This window comes from Cyclopterus lumpus, chromosome 5, assembly GCF_009769545.1.
Source record: "Cyclopterus lumpus isolate fCycLum1 chromosome 5, fCycLum1.pri, whole genome shotgun sequence".
Lineage (NCBI taxonomy): Eukaryota > Metazoa > Chordata > Actinopteri > Perciformes > Cyclopteridae > Cyclopterus > Cyclopterus lumpus.
Window position 1 is genome coordinate 4,029,790 of NC_046970.1, and position 27,773 is coordinate 4,057,562.

At 44.4% G+C, this 27,773-nt stretch overlaps 1 protein-coding gene across 5 annotated transcripts in view; it reads left to right on the plus strand.

Annotated features, from left to right (window-relative positions):
* The first annotated feature begins 4,680 nt into the window (after positions 1 to 4,680).
* LOC117731192 (band 4.1-like protein 1) overlaps positions 4,681 to 27,773 on the plus strand; it is a 65,178-nt gene continuing 42,085 nt past the window's right edge. For 3 of the 5 annotated variants that reach the window (XM_034533371.1, XM_034533372.1, XM_034533374.1), the window contains exon 1: positions 4,681 to 4,865. The gene's annotated coding sequence lies outside the window, so the exon portion shown is untranslated. The remainder of the gene's footprint in view (positions 4,866 to 27,773) is intronic. The other 2 variants (XM_034533376.1, XM_034533375.1) reach the window with 2 other exon arrangements.

Consider the following 27,773-nt stretch of genomic DNA (forward strand, 5'->3'; position numbering starts at 1 on the left):
GAAATACAAAGGATCTGCAGTGCGGTGTTGTCTTTCTTATCAGTCAAGGGCTTCCTTTGAAGGGCTAAAAGAAATCTAATTTGTCTTAATGCGATACCATCAATCATTTTGTCAAAGTATGTGTGCCACCTTCTTCGGTCGGATATTTGAATCCCTTCGAGCCCGGACGAGCGCAAAAGCAAATATTTCTCAACAATTTGTCGAAACTTGGACCCCGTTAATAACTTTTCATCATTCACTTCCATCCGAGAAGGACTGCGCTTGAAACGTGACCTTTTGATGCTGGCGTTCTAGACACAGCACTTTCCCCCGGCGTGGGAAAAAGGTCATGGAGCAAGCGGAGAGAAGGAAATAGCCGCGTCCTGGCCAACAGATAGCGGACAAGGGAAGGGACAGGATGCTCCAGCTCTCCTCTGATTCTTTTCAAAAACACAGTAAATCATTTGGACGGGGCCCACTTTATCATTTCACGCCACAGTTTGTCACATGTGGGGTGAGGGGGGGACGGGAGGGTGGGCATTTGTAATGGATGTGACTCCCTTACATGAACATGTGGACTAAGCGCTAAACGGGAACAGCTCTTTAATGGGTATTGTGTAACTAAATCGTTACCGTTCCAGTGGCGTTGATACGCTGCAGAGCTGATTTCATTCTCGGGAGGCATGGTGGCTCATAGGTGAACAGCAGGAAGGACCCAGATGTGATTCCCGATTCCTTGTGTGGATATGTGATGAAAAGCAAATAAAATGTGCCTTCGGGGGGGAAGAAAAGGTCACCTCATGAGAATTTTGAAAGCGTATCCATTTTTGTTTTATCTTATTTGATTTTTTTGTTTTATCTTATTTGATTTTATACTGGCTTGATCAAATAGCATCAATAAACAGAAAGGAAAGACTGAGGAGAGAGTTATTTCTGACTTCATGAGGCAGGGAGTTACCACCTTTATTTCTCCCGTCCCTCTTGTTCACTATGTATTTGAATATATTATACTGAACGATTGAATCGTGGAATATCTAACCGATCTAACAATGTGTAGCATGTCCATATTGACCAACGTGTAAATGTTAATGCTTAGTTGATTTTTATTTTATTTTCATCTCCAATTCATTGATGTTTTTTCTCGTCACCGCCCTTTCACAAGTAAAACAAACTCCCTACTAGCGAGCTCAACAACTGCTGTCAAACTAAGCTAGTTATCTCCCGACAGCTTAAAGAAGCAACAATGTAAAAGTTATTTTTAACCAACCAACTAGAGTCAACTCCTAGAAAAATACACAGTAGACAGAAACTTATTTAGCTTTTAAGCCTGAGCTTAAATGTTCTCTATATGACATTCAGAGCTTTGTTAGCGCCACTTGAGTGTGCCCCACTGGTTAGCTTACGGCCACCGCTCTGCACTGCCATCATTCGGCGGTTACAGCTCATCACGGAAGTGTAGCGCCCACCCTCTGGTTCCTCTCTGGTTCCTCTCTGGTTCCCCTCGGGTAAGCACTGTTAGCTCTGTTGCCATTGCTTGCACCGTTAGCTAGTAGCACCTTCAACAAGGCTACTAATGCTACCTACGTAGGCCGCTAACTAAACCACTGACCAACTAGTCTCTACCTTTGTGTTTTGAGTCATTATGTCATTATGCAGCCACATTTCTCACATTTTCTCACTACTTTTGAAGATAAAACATTTAAGCTCAAACTGATCAGGTCTGCTTTATTATGCTGTATGGTAGTTTCTGTATTTCTCAATCTCAACAAGATCGCAGCTAACCAAGCTATAGTTGTGGCCTTATCTGGAATGCTGGCTGGACAATGTGATGGCTCTGCAATGGCTCATTTCAAATTCAAAATCTAAAGCGTACTACTGAAGTTTTAGAAACTAACACGTTCTATCCTATAACACAGCCCCTGATACCATAAAGAAAATGTATGTTTTTAACGCAACCCCTTGGCGACTTGTCATGTACGCTCTTTTACATTGTCCGTCCTTTAATGTTAATTTAGAGTTGACTGAACAACAAAAGTCAGACTGAAGACTCTCCAGTGCCCATCAGTGTGAGTGCGAGCATCTGTCTCTTTGTGTTTGTAATGTGGTGGACTAATTACTTGTGCGTTCTCTACTTTCCACCCAGTGCGTGCTGGGATAGAAAACTGTGCCGGTGAGAAGGGAAGAGGATGCGAATTAAATAATTATGATGTCCCGTCCTATTTTTAAAAAAAAAACATAAGCTGCTGCCGCATATCCCAGGAAAAAAAAAACAAGAGGCATCGCCTCGGCTTCACTCTGAGTAATTGATGTCTTCGAACGGCAACCTGCAGCTAACCGCAAACGCTGGTAGAATTCTAAAAGCCCGTCAGAAGGATCTTCTATGAGACGGTCTGTCAGCTCTAATTTTGGGGAGCACCGGCCCGAGCTGCCCTGGAGCTGTGCTAAGGGAGATGGATATAAATGGTAGTTGATGTGTGACTAAAGGGTGTTTTTTTGGGTTGTTTCAGCTGTTTTTGCTGTCCGCAGTGCTTCCAGTGTTCTGCAAGTGATGGAGATGCTTCATTATTAAACAGACTGGCTTTACAGTAGTTATAATTGATTTGTCCATCCTCAATTCAAACACGCTTAAATGTGTCATAAGAAGAGCTTCAAATCAATCGGTAAATACGTTTCTTTTTTGTCATCTCATAAATAGCATTGTGCATACTGATCCAACAAAACAGGAACATAGCCACAAAAAAACATGCACAGCCTTTGCATCCTTGCTTGTATGTTCTTGAGGCAGAGATGCTATTTATAACAGCGGTGTCAAACTGTTTGGCACACGAAGAAAATCATGCGGTATGCTTTCATGCTGAGATCTGAATTGTGGGATTTTCTCTCTTTACCAAATGGCAGAGACACTTCCATGGCCTTCGTAGACACCGTTTCATGTACCGCTCTGTTGGTGGAAGAGTCTTAAAGGTCAGACCCTGGAAAGAAAAAATAAATACACAGTTGGACTGAAAGTAAGAAAAGAGGAAAAGCCTTTTATGCGGACAGGCATGTGACGCAGATATGCTTCAGAGCAAGAGAGCTTGAATGGGTTCGAGGAGTATGAAGATGTGAATCATATACGACGGCCAGCTGAACACTATGACTATGCAGCTGTAATTGGGAGGCTGCTGCGACATATATGGAAGCCACTGGAAGTTGCGCACTAAGACACTGTTTGCTTTCCCTTCAATGTGCCACCCATCTTTACGTCTGAAGTTATAAAGAGATTAAATCAACCTGCTTGGGGACCCCCCGGTGGCATAAATAAGCAGCTCGGCCCGCACTACTAATATCTGTCTCTTCAGAGCTTTTTTCAATGAAAATGAATGTTTGCTGCTGCGGGAAACAGTGTCCGAATTGGTAAAGTAAAACAGTAAACCTTACATAGAGATAATTTGTCACCCCAGTCATGTGGTCAGTGATGTTGACATGAAAATGTTATCTTGTACTTGCTTCAGACACACATTTATGAATATGCAAAGCACAAAACAGGGGTTTGACAACAACAACAATATCTGTGGTTCAGCAGCATCAGTTTTGATCCTTTTGTTTTTTATTTTTATTTTATTTTTTAAAGCTGTCTATGTGTCCTAGCGTTGCAATGCTGAATCAATGGAGATGCCACGTGATATCTTGGTTTATTGGTACATTTATTCCCAGACATATTTTCAGTGAGCACAAACCAGCTGACACACATTAAGCCTGGTGTAGTGGCGACCCAGGACAGTTGCCCTTTGGTTGTTAAACCAGCCATAATGGCACTAAGATAGACAAATACAATTATATGGTTTTACAGTAGGGTAATTACAGTGTTGTTAATAGGCTTGTGGCGACCTTGTATGTTTTGTAAATGGGCCTTTCTGTGTGTTACTGTAAGCTATAGCAGGCTGCGCGTTTGTCACGGTCTGACTGTGATTAATCAAATCAGCAACAGCAACCCCCTGATCATTGGTTTAATTACATCAAACACAGCGTGCCTTTCAAAATAAAACATTGCTCATTTACCACGCACAATGGGGGAAACTGATACCTCCCTATTACCGCTTTTCACGGGCGAGTTGCCATTCTTTATTTATTTAGGTTCACAACAGGACGCGCTCCCCTTTGTGCCGACAGAGAAAAAAAGAGAGAAATCCTTTAAACTCTGTATGCAAAGGTGAGGGAGTCGGTGATGAAATCAAAAGGGATCGTGAGGACACCGCGAGAAATAACAGCAAAGCCCCTCTGATGTGGTGCTTTCGCTCAAATAATTTCATACCAAGCAAGAAAGGGAAACGCCGAAAAAATGAACAATAGCCTACAAATACACTTACATGGTGTGTGTCTAAGCCCATGACGTCATAAACAATGTGTTGTTGTGTCATCTCTGTCGGCGTGTTTCCGCGTGTTTGTTGCGATTGGAGTACTTGTTGACAGAGAGGGACTTTTTTGTACATGTAATTTATTATTTATATTATTTTATTTCTCGCGTCGTTTGGCTTTACGCATCCCCCCCCCCCCCCCCCCCCCTCCTACCCTCCCCGGACACACGCTGCTACGCGCGCGCGCGGCAGTGTTGTCACTGCTCTCTCCCTCCCTCCCTCCCTCCCTCCTTCACTCCCCCCCCCCCCCCCCCCCCCCCTCACTGCATCTGACAGCGTCCCTCCCTCTTCCTCTCGTCCTCCTCCCTCTCCTCCCTCTCCTTCTCTCATTAGGCTTTTTCGCCGGCACAAGACACCGACACACTCCCTTTCCCCCCCCCTCCCCCCTCCCCGTAACCGGACAATAAACACGGAGCGGCGACGGGAGCAGGATTGACCTCCGCCGGTGCGCACCACCATCCATGGTCCTCCTTTGGATCTGACAGGAGGGTATGTTTGGTTGTGTTTAACGATTTGTTGAATGTCGTGTTTTTTCTCTCTCTCTACCCTTCAATGGTGACGCTGCTCTGCTGTATTCTCTCTCCTTTTTGTTTGTTTGTTGCAATTAGCTGCTGGAAGGAAGAAATATTAATATTTTTTTTTAAAAAGCATTTATTTCCAGCTGCGGCTCTTCATTTTTACACCGCGCATGGACTGGACTTTGCCCGCTTGCTCGCCTGGTTGAATAACATTGTGGCAATGGAGCAGCGGAGGCAAGTTGCGTCGTTTTGTGCGCCTGTACTGGCCCAGTCAGTGTTGACAAACCGACCGAGGCTCTGAACAGTCACGTGACGCTCTACACCTTATTTTCATTTTTTGAAAAAAGAAAAAGAAAAGTTGTGCCGTTTGTGCCTCATCAGCCTCTCTGGACAAACTGGATCTGCTATATCGCCCTTAAACGCACCCACCGTTCATTACGCAACAGCGACACTTGACAGATGCGTGCGCGCAGACACACACACACACACACACACACACACACACACACACACGCACACACACACACGCACACGCCTACACGCACACACAGTCAATGTTGCCATTGTCACGCCCTCTCTTGTCAACAGCCTCTCTGGTTTGCCCACACTAAGTACAACAAACATGTGGTTTTCATAGATTTTGGCTCCTTTTTTTTTCACTTCTCATGGTGCATGGCAGGTACTCAAGGGGCGTGATCCTTTTTCCGGTGACATGTAGATGGTGCACCGTCGGCCCCAGAACACCGTGGAGTCGTTCAGGCTGTGTGGGGGGGACGACGCTCTGCTCTGTGTGTGTTTTTTGTGTGCCTGCATGCTGGGGCAGGTCCCCTGTATGGAAATAGCCTCAAATCTTTGGGACGAGGAATGCTTTCAGCAGTGATATATGCAGGGGTTGGACTTTACCTTCGGCGATGGACTCAAAGGTTGTAGCGCCCACCCCCATCCCATCCCACCCCAAATATATTTATATTGATTGCGTAGAGTCATTTCCACAGTTTGACGACCCCCAAGCCGAGTTGCAATCGCCAATCCCAATGCCAGGAAAGTTCTGTGAAGTGTTGCCCTCAAACGCTCTTCCGATCGACTCTAAGGTTTCTCGCTGTGTCGTTCATGCTGGACCGGGCTGGTCCGGGCTGGTCCGGGCTGGTCTGGGCTGGTCTGGGCTGGTCCGGGCTGGTCCGGGCTGGTCCTCCGCAGCCCCTCTGCGTAGTTGGGCCCAGCACCGTTGTCACGCTTCCCCTCCAGGCCTCGCCGGCCTCAGCCCGGCAGACCTGCTGTCAAGCGGTGTCCGTGTCACTATCGGACACACCACTTGCGCCTGCTGTGTCAGCCCTGCATGGTCACTCTACCAGCCAGACTCCTGACACCCCCCCCCCCCCCCCCCCACTACCCTTGCCCTCCGTGCTGCCAGGGAGACATTACCTCATCCCAGCGCCGGTTATCTCCACCGTTTGCTCACCGCTGCGCTCACACAGCGTTCAGGCACGTAGAAGTGAAGCCGACTGAAAGAAATGTACTCTTGCGACTAGTGTGCACATGTTTGTGTTTGTGCGTGAGTTCAGATGCCCGAGGGTTCTGCTGGGATTTCGCGGCCCGGCATGCTCCCTACCACCATTTGCAATTCAAAACGAGCATGTATGAGGCATCCAGCGAGGCGGAGGCAGCGGCAGCCCTCCTCCCCTCCGTGTCTCATCGGAGACAAGTCATTCCTCACAAGTTAACTCGGCCACAATCTTATCGACTCCTCCGTGGGAAAACAGAGATCCGTTAAGTGGCTCCTGTGTATGAAACTGTATCATAGAGGAAGAGGTGGCCATTTTACCTGAGTCATGGTTTCTTTTGTTTATGCTAGTGCTCCAGGCACATGGAGAGCAGCATAATTGTGTGTGTGTGTGTGTGTGTGGGTTTGGGGTCACCCTGATGTTACCAACAATGACGCCACAGCATGCAGCAGCAGTGTGTGTGTGTGTGTGTGTGTGTATCCTGCACTTGTCATTGCTTTTGGCCCAGCTGACTGTTCTTTGGAAGTACCAGGAAGAGACTCAAAAGGGACCACAAGTAAACATTCGACTGCAAGGAGACATAAAGAGATCACAACTCCAAAGAGACGCAAAACAGATAACCACAAAGAGACAAAGCATGTCTACAAAGAGACACATAAAGACTACAAAGAGACACAAAGCAACTACAAAGTGACACAGAATGACTACAAAGAGACACAAATTAACTACAAAGTGACACAGAATGACTACAAAGAGACACAAATTAACTACAAAGTGACACAGAATGACTACAAAGAGACACAAATTAACTACAAAGTGACACAGAATGACTACAAAGAGACACAAATTAACTACAAAGTGACACAGAAAGACCACAAAGAGACACAGAATGACTACAAAGAGACACAAAGCAACTACAAAGAGAAACAGAATGATTACAAAGAGACAAAATAAATAAAAGTAAAAACTAAATATTTCCAGAAAGTGACACAAAGGAACTACAAAGAGACACAACATGACTACAAACAGAGGCTAACAACTATTAAGTCAGTGTGTCTTGCAATTTTTGTAGGAGGGGGGCTTTTACATGCCAATTGGCCCATTGTCTCATAATCCACTGGACACACACACACACATGCGCTTGTACTTCTATACTTGTGAGGTACTTGCTTATTGACATGCATGCATTGCCTAGTTCCTAACCCTAACTGTGTCATCACAACTAACATCTAACCACAACCTGGACCGTAACCTAATTTCAACCCCCAAGTTTTCATCCTTAGGATTGTCAGTAAAACAACCCCCATTTCATACTATTTATATTTATTTTAACAACCATTTATCGCGTCATTGCCTCTCTATATTGTTTTTATTTTTTAATGAATAATGGCAGTCTGCATTATCCACATTGCGTGCATATTTTGGAAGACAGCATTTGATTATGAGGTCAGATTTACTGTTATACCCTTTTCTCACCGCAATTAGCGCATACCTGCTAAAACTAGGTGATGGAATCCTTTCCCATTGCCAGTAGACAAGTATGCCTTTACTTTTTTACTTATTATGTCTCTTTCAAACTATCAAACAAAGAGTTGGTGATTTTTGTAACAGTGGAAAGACTATCGAAGACAATTTTAATGAGTTTCATTTAGTTTCTGTCGAGTTGGTATGAAGTGCGCTTCGATGATCAGCGAGGTAAAAAGAGCTGTTATCTGACTGGAGTCTGGTGGCTTTCACAAGAGTTTGATACTGATTGTATGTTTTGTTCATTAATTAGAATAATTACCTAAATCCCTGTTGATTTTTAGCATCTGCTCATCAGAGCAGGAGCCAATAAACACCCGTGACGACTGCTGAGTCATTTGAAATGAATGCCGATTGTAACCTTTCCGCTTAAAGGCAAAAGCCAGATGTTTATTGGGTTTTTTCTTTTGTCCAGTGGGAATTAAGGCTTTACAAAACTATAAAGACGGGTCCTACAGTGGTAAAGTGCACTGCAGCTTTGTGCTCGTTTCGTTTACCCAATGAGGCCTAATATTAGACTCTGTTTTAAACGCTTTTTGAAAAGGATTTTTCTTCTCAGCTTTGTTTGGAATAATTAAAAGAGGATAACGCGACATTGCAGCAGCTGAATCAAAAGTATTGATGATAGTAAAATGAAGCAGCATCCGGACGCAGGACTTCCTGTCCGAACATTGTTATGACCCTGAACATCACCACGTTTCGCGGTCTTTAACGGGGTGTTCGGCCCCATCCTCCCTCCGTCGAAGGGCCCTCTTCACAAGCCTGTTGCAGCAATGTTGCTGCCTGCCTGATTGGGCTTTATATTCCGCTTTGGTTTTCACTCACACAGCTCTGCGAGGGTTGGGGTGGGGTGTGGGGGGATTCGATGCCTTCCTCAGATTGCATCATTCTGTCGCCAGTCGGATATAATAAGAGAATAGAGACGCTATGTCATGCCAGGAGGCAGTTTTCTTTCACCATTTTCCTTTCCCACCTTCAGTCATGTAGCTCCTCGCGGTTGATGGGAAGCATTGCTTTGCCCTTCTGAAGGGGAGGCAGAGAGCTTTAGCCTGAGCAGCAGCAGCTCAGCTCCGCTCGCCTCAGCCTGATGATTACAGTGAGTCAGCAGATTCTCCATCCCCCCCTTCCTTTGCATACCTACACTCATCTCCCTCGCTCCCTCTCGACCACCGCCTTCTTTGAACAAATCCCCTTCGCCTCTAAAGGATGGGACTCATCGTGTTGTTGTCGGGCTTTGATCTGTTGCAAAGATACCCACAATGGTCTTCTTTTCTTTTTTCTTTTGCCTCCCAACAGCAAAATTCATATCTCAGCCAATGTTGATGAGGGAAAGAGAGAACAGCCCCTTCTTTTCTTTTTGGGGCTGGTTATTCTGCTTTCTTGGTGGTGTGCCGCAGGAAAGGCTTTTCTCCAGCTCCGTTGGCCCCGTCCAACAAACAAAGCCGACGGCCATTGTTGTGTTTTGGGCCACGTCGCATTGGCAATCATTAATTGGAGCCTCACGCATTCAACAGTTGTGGAGGAAGGTTAATTCCGCTGTGGAGACGTTCATTTCCCCCGATGATTAGGGTGTGTGATTGCCTGCGTCGAGGTCGATTGTAGAGCAAAGTATTTAAAAATGAATGAAACAAGATCTAAAAAGAGGATTAGGAAGGATTAGAGTAGACCTCCCCCACCACCCCCACCACCACCCCCACAACAGAAGTAAAAATTCACAACAATGCCATGCTTACAGCTGCTGAGGAAAATGCATAGTTGATTTGCACAAATAATTTTTTGCAACGTGATGAGGTGTTACGGTTTATCTCCCGAGGACGATGGTCCCGTGGTAACTGGACTGTGATTAAAGAAAACTTCTGGCTAACGAGATATGCCGCTCCGCCGAGGAATGCCGGGTACACTTTGACCTCGTAACCGCGTTACGCTGCTAATTAAAACGTCCGTCCAGAGTGTTGGGTGTGAGAAATGTGCTCGGTCCGCTGCAGTACTCCGTGGAGGAGCAGATCACGAGGCTCCGCCCCTGTTGTGCGGCTCTTAAACCGGTCAGACAGGTCGGGAGGCAGTTCCTGTGCACGGCCCGCCACACTTTAGTGCGCTCACACCTGCCATGCGTGTTTTGCAGTTCTCAGTAATAACTCGCGGGTGCCTGCGATGCACGTCCTGTGTGTGTGTGTGTGTGTGTGTTTTTTGTTGTTGTTGTCGTGTGGTTCGTGCCCTTTGGTTTGTTGCACAAACTTGTTTGTTGGTGTGTTTGCAAACCAGTGTAAGTATCAACTGTGCTGCACACACACGTAGACAATCTGGAGGACGTGGGAAAAACACACACAAGTTGTGTGCGCACTCCTTCCAACAGCCTCTTTTATTATGAGATCATCTGTGAAAATATCTTCTGTATATGCGGTGTGTGTTGCCATATTGTTGACCACCATCAAAGTTTAAAGGTTCCTTTTTGGGAGGCCTTTAATGGAAAAGTGGGTATACATTTACACCATAACTGTAGACATGGAGGGTTTTTTAAAAGTCTGACACCCTCAGATAGAATCGAGACAACCGTTACCCACCTTTTGTGCCCAATTAGCCATTAGCAGTTCCTGTTTGCATTGTACGTGTGGAAGTAAAGTCAACTGTCACTGGTTTGCTGTAACGCTGTAGTAAGTAACAAGGAGTTTTCTTTAATGTTTAACAGGGATTTCTTTTTTTTGTGGGGGGGGGGGGGGAGGCTTTGTTTGTCAGATTGATTGTCTGTTCATCAGCAGGATCACAAGTAAACAAAGAAAGTTGCCCAATTGTCATGCAATGCTGATACACACTTTTAAAGGCCGGTGCTGTGCACTCTTCGAGTGTCTTTAAAAAAAAGTTTTTCTATGATTTCTGAAGGGATCTCTGGACTTCTGTTTGAGCTAGACATCAGATACAATACAATATCCATGGGAGGTTTCAGTTATGTCTCAGAGAAGGGAGTCTGACTTTTGATGCGCCGTGGGTTTTAAAGTACTTTAAATCGCCTCCATGAACTGTTTGTCACAGCCACCGCTGCTGGTCCCCCGACTGCTGGCCCCCCGACCGCTGGCCCCCCGACCGCTGGCCCCCCGACCTCTCTCTTTCTCTCTCTTCGTGGCACGGCTTGAAAACGGCTGGAGACGGTTAATAAAGTACACCTATGGGATGTATCACACTGTAACTTCAAGGCAGTCCTAGGATGTCATGTACTTATTCAGACCTATTCCAGGGCTGCAGCTAATGATTATCAGTATTAGATTGAAGATGATCTTTTTCCATAATTTAACATGTAAATCCCAAACTCAGCAAATGGCTAAATTGCTGAGTCAATTGCCAGGATTGTCTGTGATTTAATTTGGGCCGATGGACTAATCCATTAGGCGCCAGTTGGATGTAATTTGGTCGCCGTGATATGCAGGTGGAATATTAGATGGATTAGAAAAGGCTTTTTGAAATTCAATGGCGGAAACTCCGTCAATACTCAGGGCTTGCCACCGTGAACATTTCTTTCAGCTGGATTGTAAGGTAACCATAACAGAAAAGAAATAGATAGTATTTTTTACTGGGACAGATTACCTTTCTCAAGCACTTTCTAAAGAAGAAAGGATCAGAAGAATACGCTCCTCACGTAGAGTTACAGTCATCACAATCTGGTACTACTGCACAGAGGGACGTGCACAGTTATTTAGAGAGGCTGTTGTTCTCACCAATTGACTGCATGTAAGAAGTGGGCGTAGTCACTGTGACGTCACCCATTGGTTTGTGGACTGCCATTTACTTTTAAAGCCTTGACTTCAACATGTTGGCCATCTTGGTTCTTGGCCGTCACCATCTTGTCTCTTTGGAACCACGACACGAGAGGGTGGAGCTAAGTGCAACCGAGCGCTGAAGAAGACTGAAATGTTACAATAAACTGTCAAGTTAAAACAACCCCTAGACCGGGGGCACCTGTCAATCACATGGGACCCTGATTTACTAAATAAACATCATGCCGTGTTGAAGAAGACTTGAAACTAGCGATTGAGACCATAAACTCATGTTTGAATTACGCCAAAAGAAACTGGATGTATTATATGAGGTTGCATTAGGCGGAATGCTTTTTCTGGCTATTCTGACCCACGATCCTCTGAGCAGCAGATGCATGAGCCAGGGGTTGAAGGTGCGATGTTACATCGACATATGTCCCAATCGAATGCACACTGCATGCAACAGTGACTTTTTGAAGGCGGCAGCAGTGGGTGCTTAAAGGGAAAAAGAGAAGGTATGGGATATGGAACATATTGTTTATCGGATTTCTTCTTCTTTACATCACTGTGTCCTGTGAAGGCATTCATATCAGAAAAGCAACACATTTGGATGATGTGGTGATTCATTTTGGTCTAACTTTAGCAATTATGAGCTACTTGTTTTTAATGATGCACCAGCAAGTCAAACTTTTTGTTTCGTTTTTGCTCGGCCTTGTGCACGTCCTTCACACTTGCATGAGCTGTGTGCTCTGCTCTTCCTCTGTACTGCCTTGTTCCTCGACGTGCCAATAAGCATCCTCCCAACTCATTAATATGGTTGTTGATTTACAATCAGAGCGTGCGCGTATACTCTTCTGCAGCAAGCTTCTTTAAAGGTTTTGTGAAATCGTAAAACGGCGACATTAGCTGGCCTTGTTTTGGGAGCGCGTCAACACTGAAGCCAGTATATGTTTTTTACTGCAAATTCCCAAAGTTAAGCTTTTGAGCACGCAGCACTGGTTTGTAGAGGAAATCGTGATGTTGTTTGTGTTATCGGGGCGGCACACTCCTGCCATAGACTAGATGTGTGCTTGCTTTTTGATCGCACACGTGTTGTTATCGCGCGGGCAACAACACTCTCACTTCTCCTCCCCACCTGCAGTTGTTAAGGCCACTCCTCAATAACGGAAGCCACTCGTTGTTTTGGCACCAGCAGCTGTGATAGTCAGCTGTTAGTTTTTATTTCTTTTTAGCCAAAAGGCTTTTCTATAATTGTTCCACGGTTTTCAGAGCATTTCTATTTCTTTTTTTTTGTTGGCTGGCATTACATGTTTCACGTAGCTGATCATTCATGGATTCTCCGTCATGCATCGATTTTTCTCCTCTCTTCTGCTCTTTTTTCTTTTTTTAATGTTGGCAGCGATAATGAGAGGCTTTTTCAGAATTCATAATGGACGTCCCTCTGGTGGCCTTTTCAATGCTGCAATCTCACCAGACACTTCTGCGCCAACAGCACACAGCAGCGCTGCCAAACACAGTCGCAGATTCAGATGCCCGGTGTTGGCTTTCAGACGCCATTTAGCAAACCACACTCTGTTGTCCACATTGTAGTACTAGAAGTAGTATAGTGCTAAGGAAAATGACTGATTCTGACAAGAAAAAAGTTTACAAGACAACTCTTAAAATGTTCCAGAGTGCCATTGATGTGCTTTTTCAGGCCCTCTGTGCCTGTCTCTGTCTATACTGAAACAAATAGCACTGAGTTCCTTGTTGAGCATCTTTTCAAATCCTCTGACACTGACACCAATAGCACAGAGAGCTCCTGTAGCTTCCTTTCAGCCCCGGCACTGATCCTAATAAGGAGATGAATGGCTCTTTACAAACAGTGGAGTGAAGCTGGGCCCGCTGCCTCTCTCTTTTTCTGATGTGCTGAGAAGGTGAAATGGCTGTTCCAGTCTCCTGTGATCTGCTGTTCCTCTGTTGAAATGGTCAGTTGAGCTGAAAGGGGACATATGGGACAACTCGCACCGCGTCTGGACGGGGCAAAAAGACAATAGTTTGGTTAAAGGGAAAGCCAAAAACGACATGCACAAGCTTGGTTTGAGGATTGAGATGTAGTGCCAATATTGTGATCACTGCAGGTGACTAACTGGCAACGGTACATTTTGTGATGCTGTAACAGGTTAAATTCAGTAAAGCTTGTTAAAAGAAACAACCCAGTAGGCAGTTCAGAAACACAAAATGCTTATTGTCGCTGTCTAACGTAAGCGTTTTAACAACGTATGTGAAAAATGTTTCAAAATTCTACAGTCAAAGAAAAAAATAAATACATATTAGACCCTTAGAACAGCAAAACAGCTAGCTGGATCGGTTAGCTTCCTTGCTAGTGTACATAATCGAAATAGGTCTATATTTGCAATTCTCAGTTTGGAAAAACACACATAATGCTTATTTTCACAGAACAATCTATGCTCTTTTATGTGGTATCGGAATATACTTCAAAATTGTATCGTCAAAGACAACAAATAGCCACTGGAATAAAAGAAGCAGCTAACTATATTAGCTAGCTTTGCATGCAATATGTTTCTTGACTCACAGCCACCTTTTAGCAACCGTTTAACATTAAAGAACATACATGTATTAATTACAGTTTCTTTGCCTTCCAAAATTACCACCAGTCTTTAGGTCCCAAAGAAATATATACTTGTATGAAGGGATGAGTCATCAACATTTCTTTAACGTTGGACAAAAAGTTAAAAGAGAGGCATAAGATGGGTAAATAAATGGGTAATATCTTAATACATTTTGAATGCCAAGAGACTTGACACATCAGACATCTGATACAGACCTGGAGAATATATATATATTTACTAAGCTCCAAAAGTGTACAGTACTCTCTCTCACTGATCCACAGGGTTGACAAAAGAAGACAGAGTTTGTATTAAATATGGGAATTGTTGGACAGGGGTCCTCTACTTTCTGTGCTAGAGGTGTAATACAGGAAAATGTGGACATGGTATGTGGAGTTCAGGTCCACCACCAACAACACCACAAAAATGTGACACTTGGAAGAAGTCAAGGCCGTAAGAATATGGTCATTTTTTCCTTCGGAGCCTTCCTTTACTACAGGAAAATAATCGACGGCGAGCTTTTACACCCACAGTGTCAGTTATGTATTTCAAGGCTATGTTAAGAACCTTTAGAAATGCAAAAGCCCTCCAAAATGCTGAAAGCGTGTCATTTAGTAACGGCGTGTCTACATTCAGTAAAGAGAGAAACAAAATTAAATCACAGCATTCTAAGAATTCCTCTGCTCATATTTTAAAAGTAGTCAAGATGAACCGCAACCTTTTTTTTTTACTCACCTTCGTCGTGTGTGTGTTTGTTTTTCTAGTTTTGCTTGAATTTTATTCACCCTCTACAAAATGAAAAAAAAGACCATTGTTGGAAATGTGTTCTGAGTGGCAGTGTGAAACCCACGATATAGGATTCTTTAAGTTATTGTCTCCGCTCTTATTTATTTCCCTCAACAGCGAGTGGGAAGCTCTCACTGTAAACGTTTCCCGTGTAAAGTGGTTTGCATTTGCACATGTTGTGTAACAAAATGTGGGAGTGTCACATCACTGCTGGGATTATATATGCGTGTTTCTTGGTAGCAGCCAGCTGTTTACAGCATATCTGCACACTTGCTTTAATTGTGTAATAAATGAATAAATAAATCAGGTATGATCACTTGACAGAAGCAGTCTAGACTGTTGCTTGTTGGTCCGTGTTTTAGGACGGACAAGTCGGTGCATCTGGTCATTTACTGTTAAGCCCGAGAGCACACTTGACTCTGTCTCCGCACCTGAATCGTCGCTGCTCATAAGTAGCCATTTGCTTTTAAAGCGCTTTTTGACACCACCCTTATTGTAGCCTCTGGCAGCCTGTGAATTTCACCGATTATTTTCAAAAGCCTGTCTTACCTCTGCAGCCACGCTGTCTGTTCACAGGCAGCCGGCCGTAACACTGGCAGAGGCGTCCTAGTCGCCCCGAACTCTGGATTGAAAACTGAAGCGCGTCGCAGGTGTTTCACAGGACCACTGAACGACCTGACATTTCGGGAAGTCTGCTTCTTGCCAATGCGTTAGTGCCTTACACCTGCATTCTCTCTAATGGCCATCGGGTGGCGACTTCTCTGATTGCAAAAATAAATCTGATTGTGTGAAAGTCAATGAGAAAATGACTCTACTTTTTTTTGTAAAATTAAATAAAAGTTATTAAAAGAATTATGGGACAAATAACACAAGAACAGAAACAATGATTCAATATAATTATTTATCTTTGGGCCAATTAAACTGGCAAACCAATGCATTACAGTATTCACACACATGAATCGCACATTAATTAGCATTCTTTTTTGCAGATCTTTGTTTAAAATCTGCATTTGGATGGAAACTTGAAAACAGGTCCAGATATCTGTGGCTGTTGACCCAAGAAACAATATACAACTTGATTTAGTGAGCGTTAGAGATGCTGCTAGATCGATTTATAACAGAGCCAGGCTAGCTAGCTTTCCAGAATTTGTGCTAAGTTAGCTGTCTGCTGTCTGTAGCCATACATATATATATATATATATATATATAATAATAATAATAATTATTATTATTATATATGTACCGTACGCACACCGACCCCAGAACAGTATTTGTGTTCTCATCTCATTTTCAAAAAGGAATAGTCGTGTTTCCCAAAATGGTGGTACTATTCCTTTAAGAGTGACATCATGAGGGTAATCATGTTCTATGGCTCTTATTTTTTAATGTTCTTAGAAAACCTGACAACGCGTGACGGACGCGTTCATTGAATGTTCCTCGAAGCTGTAACTGGGTGAATGCACTCGGGGACCCGCAGACTTTGTGCAGTTCCTCCTCCAATCCGCCTCCATCCCCCCCCCCCCCCAACGCAGCAACAGACAGAACCATTAACATAGGAACAAATGCACAAGCGTGGGTAAACGCACTTCACTTTCCTGCTTTGCACCTAATGCCTGACAACCACGTTCATAATTCATATTCATCACATGCGCGTCTTAATAAATCATGTTTCGGGACCACAGTTTAGTGTTCGTATAGCTTCCTTTGTGTCTCGGAGAAATCACGGTACATGTGCACCGTAAGTGGTGCTGGGTGGAAAGGATTTCATCAGGGAGTCCCACTTTTTTAAAGGATGGACGTTCTCCCTGATTCATAGTCTCATCGTGTCGTCAGACTGGACTGTCGACATGGAAATAGACACGCACATTTATTCAGACCACAATCGGCATGTATTGTGCGCTCGTCTTGAACTCGTTGTCCTTCTAACAGAACGTGTGAGCGTGATAAATATTCCTTGTTTTATTTTAAGACTTCAAAAGGGCTTTTTGCCGAGGGGAACCAGTGCGACGTTAACTTCCGGAGGGGGTTGGCCTCCAAACAAAAGCAATTATGTCACAGGTTGCTGATGTAAGCAAACCTTTTGATTTTCAAGGACGCGTCACAATGACAAATGGCGGTTCAGACAGTTTGCATAAAAAAATCAAACCGCCGGACCGGACCGGCAAAACCGGATATCAACCCCCAACTGTAGCTACGTGGCCTGGAGCATGGCAGATGAGTGAGCTCAAGTTATCCAGCTCTCCGCGTTGACTCGCCTACATCCTGTAAATCACGCCCACGTTCATAATTTATGCCTATTACACTTTCACATTTTTCATATTTCATGTGTCGGGGTGATTATCGCTTTTTTTTCGACAAGTGTGGCTTTGTTGTGTTTGCATGAATATTTAATGTACGGCGGAGATTGAAAGTACATTAGATGCTGTCATTCATGTGATTGGTGAACGAGGGGAATCGCAGAATTCCATTAGTGCTGATTTGTTCTGTTTTTGCCTTTGAGCGGTGCAGAATTAAGGACGAGACGCTCGTCTAATTCATATAATTATATCTGTGAATGTCTTGCTTCAGAAGTTTTTCAGAAAGTCGCAGTGTGTGTGTGTGTGTGTGTGTGCGCTGCCAGAGATTATTGTTCACCCAGAAATGTTTTTCTTTCAAGTTTTTGGAGAAGTAAAACAGCTCCGCTCTCAGATTTGATAACCATGCAAATTAAAAAATACATAATTGATTTTGAATTAATTTCTCGAAACCGTAGTGCAAGTAATTGACCATGTGAGCTTTTCAACTGTTTCAATAATTGAATGTGAAACTGAAAGCGTGTGAGTTTGAGTCGCGAGTGCTATCGAGCTGCGATCACTTTCGGAATATTATTACGTGTAAAATCCTGAAAATCAATGCGTACTTCAGCACCTCATACCTCTAATTCTTAGAATCTGACTGAAACGGAAATTGACAGACCTTGACAGACTCCCTGTCTACAATATGTACATTATCTTCCCACGCACAATTAAAAACCCATTAGAGTGTAACGTTTTGAGGGTCAGACTGACTGTAAGGTCATAAATAATGTGTCTAAACTTAAAGACGTTTGGTAATCCTTAAGATACCAAATCATATGGTGGTGCAGGAAATGAGTCATCATTTGAGCACTTGTCTTGAACTCAAGTCAACTAAATCAAGATAGGTGGTTAACACAAGCCTCAGAGATATTAAAGTGTTGTCTTATGACATGTCGGTAAATGCCCCACGCGGAAAGAATTTCAGCTTTAACGTGTGTTAAAAAAGGCGGTTGCTAACAAGCGGCTACGTGAGACTACAGCATGCCATCACCCCCTACAACAGTCCACCTTACTTCCTACTTCCGAACTTAGTGGTGTTGGCTTAAGTGTAAGTGCAATAGATTTTTGTACGTGTATCATAAGAGTTTGTTTGTCGCAGAGCTCATTTTCTGCAATAATCCAAAATCCAATGGAAAAATTCAATTGTCTTCATGCAATTCCTGTATCATCCAGCCCTTGACAGTTTTCCTTGATTGCCTCATTTTGTTTCACAATTTCATTTATTTTCATGCGTTTGCAATCTAGCCTGTAATTTGCATTTTAAAGTAATAATCTTTCCCAGACTTTCCTATAAATAAAAGTCTGTGAAGCCACTATCTGTTGTCAAAGGAGGTAACGCAATGGTGACTGGAACTGTCGCCCACTGATGAAAGCAATTTTGGCGTCTATGGAAAGAATTCGGGAAAAAAATCACAAGTGGGAAGCCAACAACTCATCTGCAATTCCTGCAAAAGTGGCATCAAAAATCTTAGGGATTGTAAATTAAAGCTGTTTTGCATTCAAACAAAAAACAACAGTCCTGCTTACTTAAGGTATAAAAAAATACTTGGGTAATACTGCTTTATGCAGTATTAGGGTTTTATGCAGTATTTATTTGATACAACCAAATCTTTAAGAGTTAAATCATATTAAATTCATGATGAGTAGATCTGTGCCAATATCCGACTCTAGCGCACAAATGAAAACTGAATATTGTAAGACAAACCAAAAATGGAGATTTATTCCTAAAAGGACAGCTATTGCCCAAGGGACACTTGCTCTGTTGCACTCCATTTGTCTGGAGAACACTTCATTCAGACACTTTTCTTTTTTTCTCTCTTGTCTCTCAAGCATCCCTTTCTCCCTCCCTCCCTCTCCACTTCATGCACTCCGTTAGCAGAGCTGCACTCCGGTCACCCTCCAACCTCGCGCGATTCTCATGTTGATATGACTCAGGGTATCTTTGTCAGACTCGGAGGGAACATCATCGCTTAAAGCGGGGCGACAGGTTATTAGCCGTCTCTGTTGTTTACCCAGCGGAGCGGACTCGGGTCGGGGAGTCGAGAGCAGGAAGCAGAGCGCAGAACAATGTCAGATTCAGAGAAAAGGCTTTTTTTTAATAACGACGCATCAATCACAGGTGTCATCCCTCATACTTATTTGAGAGAATCTCAGTTCAACCGTCTGTTTTCAAGGTTATTACGGGTGTGCGAGCTTCTGGTCAAAATCTAAAACTACATCAAAATTGTCAAACATCATTAATGTTTATTGAGGTCAGAGTGAGCTGGAGGATGTTCGTTGGAAAAAGTTAACTATTGAGCCTCGTGGCCGAATTCGTCCTCTGCATTTGACCTCCCCTTGACTTCTCAGGAGCAGAGAACAGCCATTCTCCAGTGCCGGCAGATGAAGTCCAAATGTATCGCCAATAACCCAACTGCAATGGCAGGAGTAGTTAACAAAAACATGTATACCTTTTGGTGTGGCAGGATGTCAGGGCAGCCAGAGGAATCCCACAGAGAGACAGCACGATCAGGCCAATTCCCAGACAGCAGCAGGGCCTTCTTAACAGCTAACCAAATAGTTCATATATTTATTCTAAGATTGACAATTTCCACACCGCAAAGATGACAGGAGTGATGCAAGGAGATGTAATATCCTCCTCTTTTCACACTGAAACTCACTTGAAGATGTGAAAGTCTGTTTTCCCGTGACGCCATCAAAGAACAAGGAAAAACTGCATCGTAGCTCTGGAGGCGCCATGGCTGTCGAGGTTATAGAAAGCTGCATAAGAGGAAGTACTTGGCACAACACGGTGGACAGGGAAATTTGGCAACTAGCAGTGAACCAGCTATATTTGGCAGACCAAAAAAGAGCTTGAGGGAGCATGAATACTGGATTTAGATTCTTCAGGTGTCCGCCGGGTGTGTAAATGCCATTTGCTAATAAAAAGGGCAACTGAACGACTGTGCTACTACATACTCGAACAAATTATCCATATGTACCCGAGGAGGCCATTATCTGTTAAGCGCATACATTTTGCTCCAAAGTTCTGTGTCCCCTCAGAGGCAACCGAAAGAGAAGAACATTAGTAGCTGTTTTAGATCCCTATTGAAATGTTGGCAACTGAGCTTCAGTGTCTTCAAAACTTAAATTATTGTGGAAAATGTGTTTACTGTACTTTAAGACACGAGTTGAGGGTTATTTCAATTGATTTCAGTCATTGAGCACCGTAAAGGGAATACTTGCCATCTTTTATGTGGATGTCAGTGCTAATTAGACAATGTAGTTAGTCGAAGCAATGCATTTCCTCAGTGCTTGCTATATTGACTGACAGAGCTGAGCTCTCTTGCTTGCAAAGCCTTGCCGGACGTGCCTACATGTACCAGGATGCATTACACACCCTGGCCCAATCCCAGTCTCCACACTTATGGACTCACAGAATCATTTTGAGCCTTTGATGAACCCTTCCCGTAAGTCCGCATTGCTGCAGACCCGAGGGAATTAACCACAATTAATAGCTAAACAAAAGGTAAACAAAGAGGACGGTGTGTTCAGCCTGGCAAATTACATTTACTCTGAAGCATTAAAAATTAAAGATGGAACATAAAAACACATGAAATTAAAGGAATGCAAGCAGAGACTATCTCTCACAGATTTATTCATAAAACATTTCGTTTTGGTCATTGGAGCTTTAACTGACCTCTGATCTAATGAGGAAGGAGCCTGCAACACGAGTACAAAATATTAAATGAATAACCACAATTGTACATACAGTGTTTTTGTTTGTTGTCATAGTAACACGATACTCGCAGCCTCTTATACCCCGGCTCCTATTTTTGGATGCTATTTTCGTTTTCGAGTTAGAAGTTTCAGTCTCATTGGTCATATGTAGGTTAACACAGGGTCCACGGTACAGTGAGATGCTCCGCAATATAAGCACTCAGTATTGCCGTCCTCTGACAACTACTTGAAGTGCTCCAGTCTGCTCATATTCACCTGGAGGCCTCGGGGGGGTTTGTGTCTTTGAAGTCAAACTTGAGCTTTGCAGAGCGCTATAATGTCAACAGATTGGAACTCCTCGAACGTCAATACTGCGTTGAGTTTCCCCATTCATGTTATCAAAGTAGTGATGAAATTCAGGTTATTGTGTAACGAGGGCTGTGTGCGTACCCGTGGTCTCCCATTTCGTTCTCGTCTTACCGGAAAATCTGCTAAAGTCATGTGACGCGAAGACCAATAGGAGAGTGTTTTCTGATGGTTTGGCTGCATTGTTTCTGCCAATATTATATATATATATAAGTCAATATTTCTTCACACGGCATGACAAACTGGTACCGCGTTTTTGAGTCAAAAGACTGTTGTGCTGCCCTAACACATTGATAGACTAGTCATGCAGATCCTTCACTCACGGAGAAAACGCGGTTTAGAAAAAAAAAAGAAGTCTGTTATATTTCTCTCAGCCAGTCTCAATAATCTACAGCATATACTCAAGGGGGCCCGGTGTTGAGCACTGTTGTGTCCGCAAAGGAGTTTATGTTTGTGTGTGTGCACTCAGTCGCTCCCACAGACAAGGCTGACAGGACAGATAGCCATTTACCTACAGAGTGCCGGGTCAGCACTTTCGGGCCTCTCTTATTTCAAGGCGGCAGGCTGCCAGCAATCCACTGAAAGGAGGAGGGAGAGGATTGAAAGGTGTTTTTGTTTTGGTCGGCCCACTGCAAGAGTTCGGCTGTGTCCAGCTGACTTACAGTTTGGCTCTCGCTTTGCTGGTTGGTGCCCTGCCTGGTGCTGCTGTGTTAATTGGGCTGATAGAGATGAGCATGCATTAGTGCTCTCACTCCCAACTCGTGAAATACTGCAGCGTGGTCAGTCCCGGCAGCGTGGACCGGCATCAGGGGTCCGGAGAAATGCCGTAATTACTGTTTTACCACAAGAAGGATCCTGGAGCCCGAATGTCAAACGTTGTTGAATTCTGCCCCAGAAAATAGCCATGTTTCATTTCCCACGCTGCAGCGCAGTGGGCCGCTAAGCATATTGGCCTTCAATGACCTCGTCTGTGTCGTTTCCAGATCATCTTATATATGAGGTGACGCTCAGTTGCAGGGCTGCCTCTCGTGGCCGTAGTAATTATATTATGTTAAAGAGCGACAAACACAGGACTTTCACCCTGGAGGCCCGCTGTCTGCGTCCGCTTGTGAAACCGAAAGTCAGCGTTGACTTATTTCAACCTACGTACGTCATCATGTGACATGCTTAACTTACTTAACTTAACTATTTAAGTAGTTTTGTTTGAATGCACAAGGACTACCCCCCTGCAAATAAGGAGAATACTTCATATGTCATAGTTTTGGTAAAAGCAGAGTACAGAGAGCAAAACAGCCCCTTCCTCTGGCATTAGTTGTATTCTTTTGTTTCTCCGTCTAGCGTTCTTTAGAGGTGTCACAGGGCGGCTGTTCGTGGACACAGAAGTTGCCTGCGAGTAGAGAGATGCATTATTCACGAGGCTGCACACAGGGAATACGGAGGGGAATCATAACCAGTGAGGAAGCTGCTGATCTGAATACCCTCTGATAGCTCCCAATAAACAGCAGCAAACATCAGAGTGAATGTCAAACGTCGGCTCCACACGCGGGGGACTCGTCAAGTTGCGTCACATGATAAGAAGCCGCTCGTGCTGCTGAGTGTTTTTTCTTCTTCTTCTTTCTGCGTTGATAATTTAGAGGGTTTGGAGATCGAGAGGAATTATGGGTAGCGCGCCTGTGGCACCCAGACCCTCCCCCTCTTCTCAATTATTCATCCACTCATGTTCCAGGTCAGTCCTTGTTTAGCACAGATTGATAGATTTTATAACTGCCAGGTTTTTACTAAAGGGACCAATTGTACCCCGAGGCTCAGGACAAGCATATTAAACAGCAGATTATGTGTAACGCTTTCTGCTATCGATCCGTGAGGGTCTCTGAGGTGACAAAGAGTGCCGGGGAAGAACAGGGCGAGCCACACACACACAAACACACACACACACACACCTTTAACAGTACTCCCCTTTAAGCGATGAGCTTCATTCTGGTCACTTTCCAGCAACTTGTTGTGTAAACCGTGATGTTGCTCGATACGAAATCCGAAGCATGTCCATTGACTCTACACGGCTCTCAACATGGCCGGCGGCTCGCAGCTAACAGCACGGACAAACCGTGCCCGCAGAGCGAGCAGTGTTCACTTAAGGGGTGGGCCACTGGAGGGTGGGTGCCATGCCTCCGTCAGGTGACGGCGTCACAAGCTGTGTCCGTCGTGTGAGCGCAGTGCGGGGAGTTGGCTGCGAGCCAACGGGGCACGCTCACGTGCACTAACAACATGTCCTAAAAGCACGCAGCGGCGGGCCTGGCTATGTCAACAAAGCAGGGAGAAGCTCTGATAACAGCGCTCACACAGAGGGAGAGCTACGCCGCTATATCTTTACAGAGCAAACGGTTGTCTAATGTGATATTAATGCTCCGAGTGTAGAGACTCTTTGTTTGTTTTATATGCGGCGCTTTACTGGCTTTCGTGCTGGACTCGTCACTCATTGCAAAGCGCCACTGGAAGGGAAGGCAGGGCTGTAGCTTCTCAAGAAGTGCACACATCCACCCACCCCTTAAACACACACACACGCGCGCACATGTACGCACGCACGCACGGACACACACACACGTACAGACTGATGCAGTGAGTTTCCTGTGCCGCAGAGGCTCTTGGCATGCCCTTAGTGGGAGGATAGCGGAGATTGGATGAGCATTCATGCCTACGTATAAGCACAATGCAGCAGCTGATGAGTGCCTGTGTATGTGTGTGTGTGTGTGTGTGTGTGTGTGCATGTGGGTAATCTTCAACAACAAGGTCATGTCGCTCTAAATGTGTGGGCCCTCGCCGATGTGCGTACATTTTCTGAAATGAATGTGTGTGTATGTGTGTGTGTGTGTGTGCTTGGAAAACTCCCCTGTAGTAAGAATGCATGTTCACGGAGTCTAGTGGGTGTCCCAGTGTGAACTCCGGGCAAATTCTACCACACATTGCGTAACCGTGTCAGCCCGTGGACTATTTCTCCCTCCGGGTATACACTCGGGAATGTTGTTTACCTCCAGATGCCTGCTAAGTAGGCCCCAGCGGAGCACCACTTTGCGTATAACGACACCAATGGCGGAGTGAAGTACGGCCTGAATGGGACTTGATTATTTGGTAGAAGAGGCCGTCTGGCACTTGGTTTAAAGTTACGTGGCGAATGCTGGAGAGGGTCTTAAGGCGGCTTTGTAATCCTTCCTAGAGGGATTGGGATCTCTGAATTCGGGGTCGGGGGGGATTCTGGCCACTCCATCGTCGCTTGTCAGGCTGCAGCGTTCGCCGGGTGTGAACGTCCCGATGGCACAGATCATAAGAGTCAAGCATCGCTTCTCCCGGTGAACGTCTGCCTGCCCAAGGATGACCCCCTCCCTTCGAATTTGCTGCAGTAAAATCAGGGAATCAGGGATGCCCCGGGCTTAAAGCGCAGCACAATGAGATCCGAGGGTCCGCCAAAGGGTTAACTTTCATTGATTTCGCAATTTGGGCATCATGCTGTTCTTCGTTAGCAGCAGTAAACCGGTGCAAGGAACTTTTTAGTCTGTTTTAATCATTGGGGGTTTGATTTAAATATCATCCAAACTAGAGAGCACATTCTCCATCGCAATATTATCAAATAGAAAACACGTTTTGTTTTTCGGGGTCAGACTCAAAACTCACTGAACACAAAGAAAGATTTTGTTCTTCCACCGGCGTCGGCACATATTGTCTTTCCATGCAGCACATCGAAAAAAGAACATTCTATGGAGTGTTTTTAACCACTTTTTCATCTTTTATTTAATTATTTTCATCCAGTCGAGTCCTACTCTTGTAATTGTTAGCTTTCATCCCTGATCAAAGGAACTTTGAGAAACTGACTTTGATTAACTTTTTCTTTACACTTCACACATCAGAGGGAATAACTGGGCTCTCACTTAGTCAGAAATCCCCCTTTCAGGTCACAAGTCGCAGCGTCTTTCAGCATCGGGACCCTCCATGATGGCAGTGAGGTTGACCGTCGCTCTGATGAGGTCACGTGGCCGTAAATCTGAGGCTGAGATGTGAAAGTCTCAAATGTTAAAAATGCAGGGCCCTGTTGTGCCTTTTCCCATTCCCCGGTGCCCCTCCATGGGCCACATGTCTATTGTACCGCTCATCTCGCACAGTCCTGAAGAATACCACTTTAATGTGCAAGCACCGTGAAACGTGCGCGCGAGCAGACTCTCGTTACATGTGAGGTCTTTGTATATGTTTGAAGTTTTATATGATTTCCACAAGACAAGAAGACTTTGATTTGATCAGCACCATGTGCTGGACGCCAGCCGTATGTTTGTCTCGGTATAGATATGTTAGTTACAATGAGGCTTTATTTGGGCACTGTGTCCGTACTTCCTGCCGGATTGGTACTGCACATGTGCAAACTAGCACGATACACCTGTGGTTAAACACTTTTGTGCAACCCCCCCACCCCTAACAATGCTACATTGTGAACATGTTGAAATCGGCAGGAGGTGAGCTATAGTTAACATTAGCTTAATAATGGAGCTAAAGGCTAACGTTAACTGAAGTTGCATTGAGTTACACATTCAGTAAAAGGGAGCACTAGGCGGTGAAATATAAAGTTATTGCGATGTGTTCCAATGTAATCTTGTAAAATATAGTTTTTAGAGAGACGCTTAAATTAATACAGTTGTTTGGCGGAGACGTTTTTACAGCAATATGAAATTGATATCAGAGAGGGAATTATGAACTTGTTTCAAACACACTGGTACACTGGTATCCAAGTATTCGGTATTGGCCAGTACACAAGTCCAGGTATAGGTATTGGTCGAATCCAAACAATATAACATCTTAACTGAGTGCAGCTTTTGACTTTGAGAAGGCTGCAAACAGCCTCAGACTTGTCTGCATACTTGCAGAATAAAATAAATGGGTTCCAGAGTCAGTCTCATCTTTAATTTGTTTTTTCAGTGGTGAAGCAAAAAGAGATGCGAGCAAGCATCTCAATGAGATGTGTAACGGTATACTGGCTGCCCTCCCCTACAATACCCATTGTTTTCCACCTCAAAGGCGACGTTGAGCAAAATCCCAATGTGCAAGAGTTTAGTCAGCCATGAACAACAACAGAGCTCCATCTGCTCCATCCGTGCGGCAAGAGAAAATAAATTTAATGAGAATTTTGCTAATCGATTAATTGTATAAGCAATAAAACAAATAACAAACTCTTCCTCCTCCACTGTTTCTCACACTATTAACCGCTATTTCTTTTGTTACTGTTCTATCACCTGAAACTAAGAATTGTTGTTTTTTCTGTTGCTAATGCTACGAACAAAGAGCACCGGAACTTGTATATATCCCTCCAAAATGTAATCCACATAGGCATGGACACTGGACAAACGCAGCCTGGAGACCGCTCCTTGTGTCCCGCGTAAAACCAGGAGTCAACGTTTGAATTCATTCGCCACGTAGCTTCCATAGTTATTATGACCCAAACCACGATCTTTTCCAAGTGGTTCCCTGACAAACATTTTTATTTTGTAGCGAGCCGAAGTTGAAACGTGTCGAGAACCAATGTGTTAAGTTACATTGTTTTCGTTAGCTTAGGTGCTCTTCCAAGGAGTCCGCCGTGTTGCACCGCCATGTTTCTACGGTTGCCCAGAACAGACAAACCGAACGCCGGCTCTAAAGAGGCGCTTTTCGTGTTTCTACGTTACCTGAAGGTCACCGTAGTTTTCCGACAAGCTTGGGAAAGGGAGGGGTATGAAGTTGGTTGCACTAAATCCGACACACCGGCCCTTTAAGTGAATTTGTGAAAAGCTAAATAGGTTATGAATCGATGTTGGAAATAATACATGCACCCTGAAAGTAGAATTATCACATGATAGCCACACCATTTAACAAACACAATCTCTTCCTTTTGAAGTAGTGCAGTCAGATTCTTCCGGTGCATGTTTGTGGGCATAAAGTGACCGATCCTTGTGATCGCATATTCTGCCTCTTACTGTCCATGGTCCGTCGCTCCTGTCCTCTTGTCGTCGGTGTAACCTTGTGGCGTCGAAATGCTAAGCTACCGCTGGCAGATTGTGCCACAGATGTTGAGCAGAGGACACGCTGAGGAGGACAGAGCACGCCGTCATCAAACACAGCCGCAGGTCCACTGAAACACCATTTGTTCATCCGGTGGTTCCTATGGATGGAGTTTAGATGTACTGTATGCTATTAAAAAACATATGGTCCGGGATAAGGCTTGATTAGATTCAGCTTCTCGTATTCTCAGTCACTCTGATACGGCAGAACGCTGCAGAGATCATAGTGGGCTCTTTAAT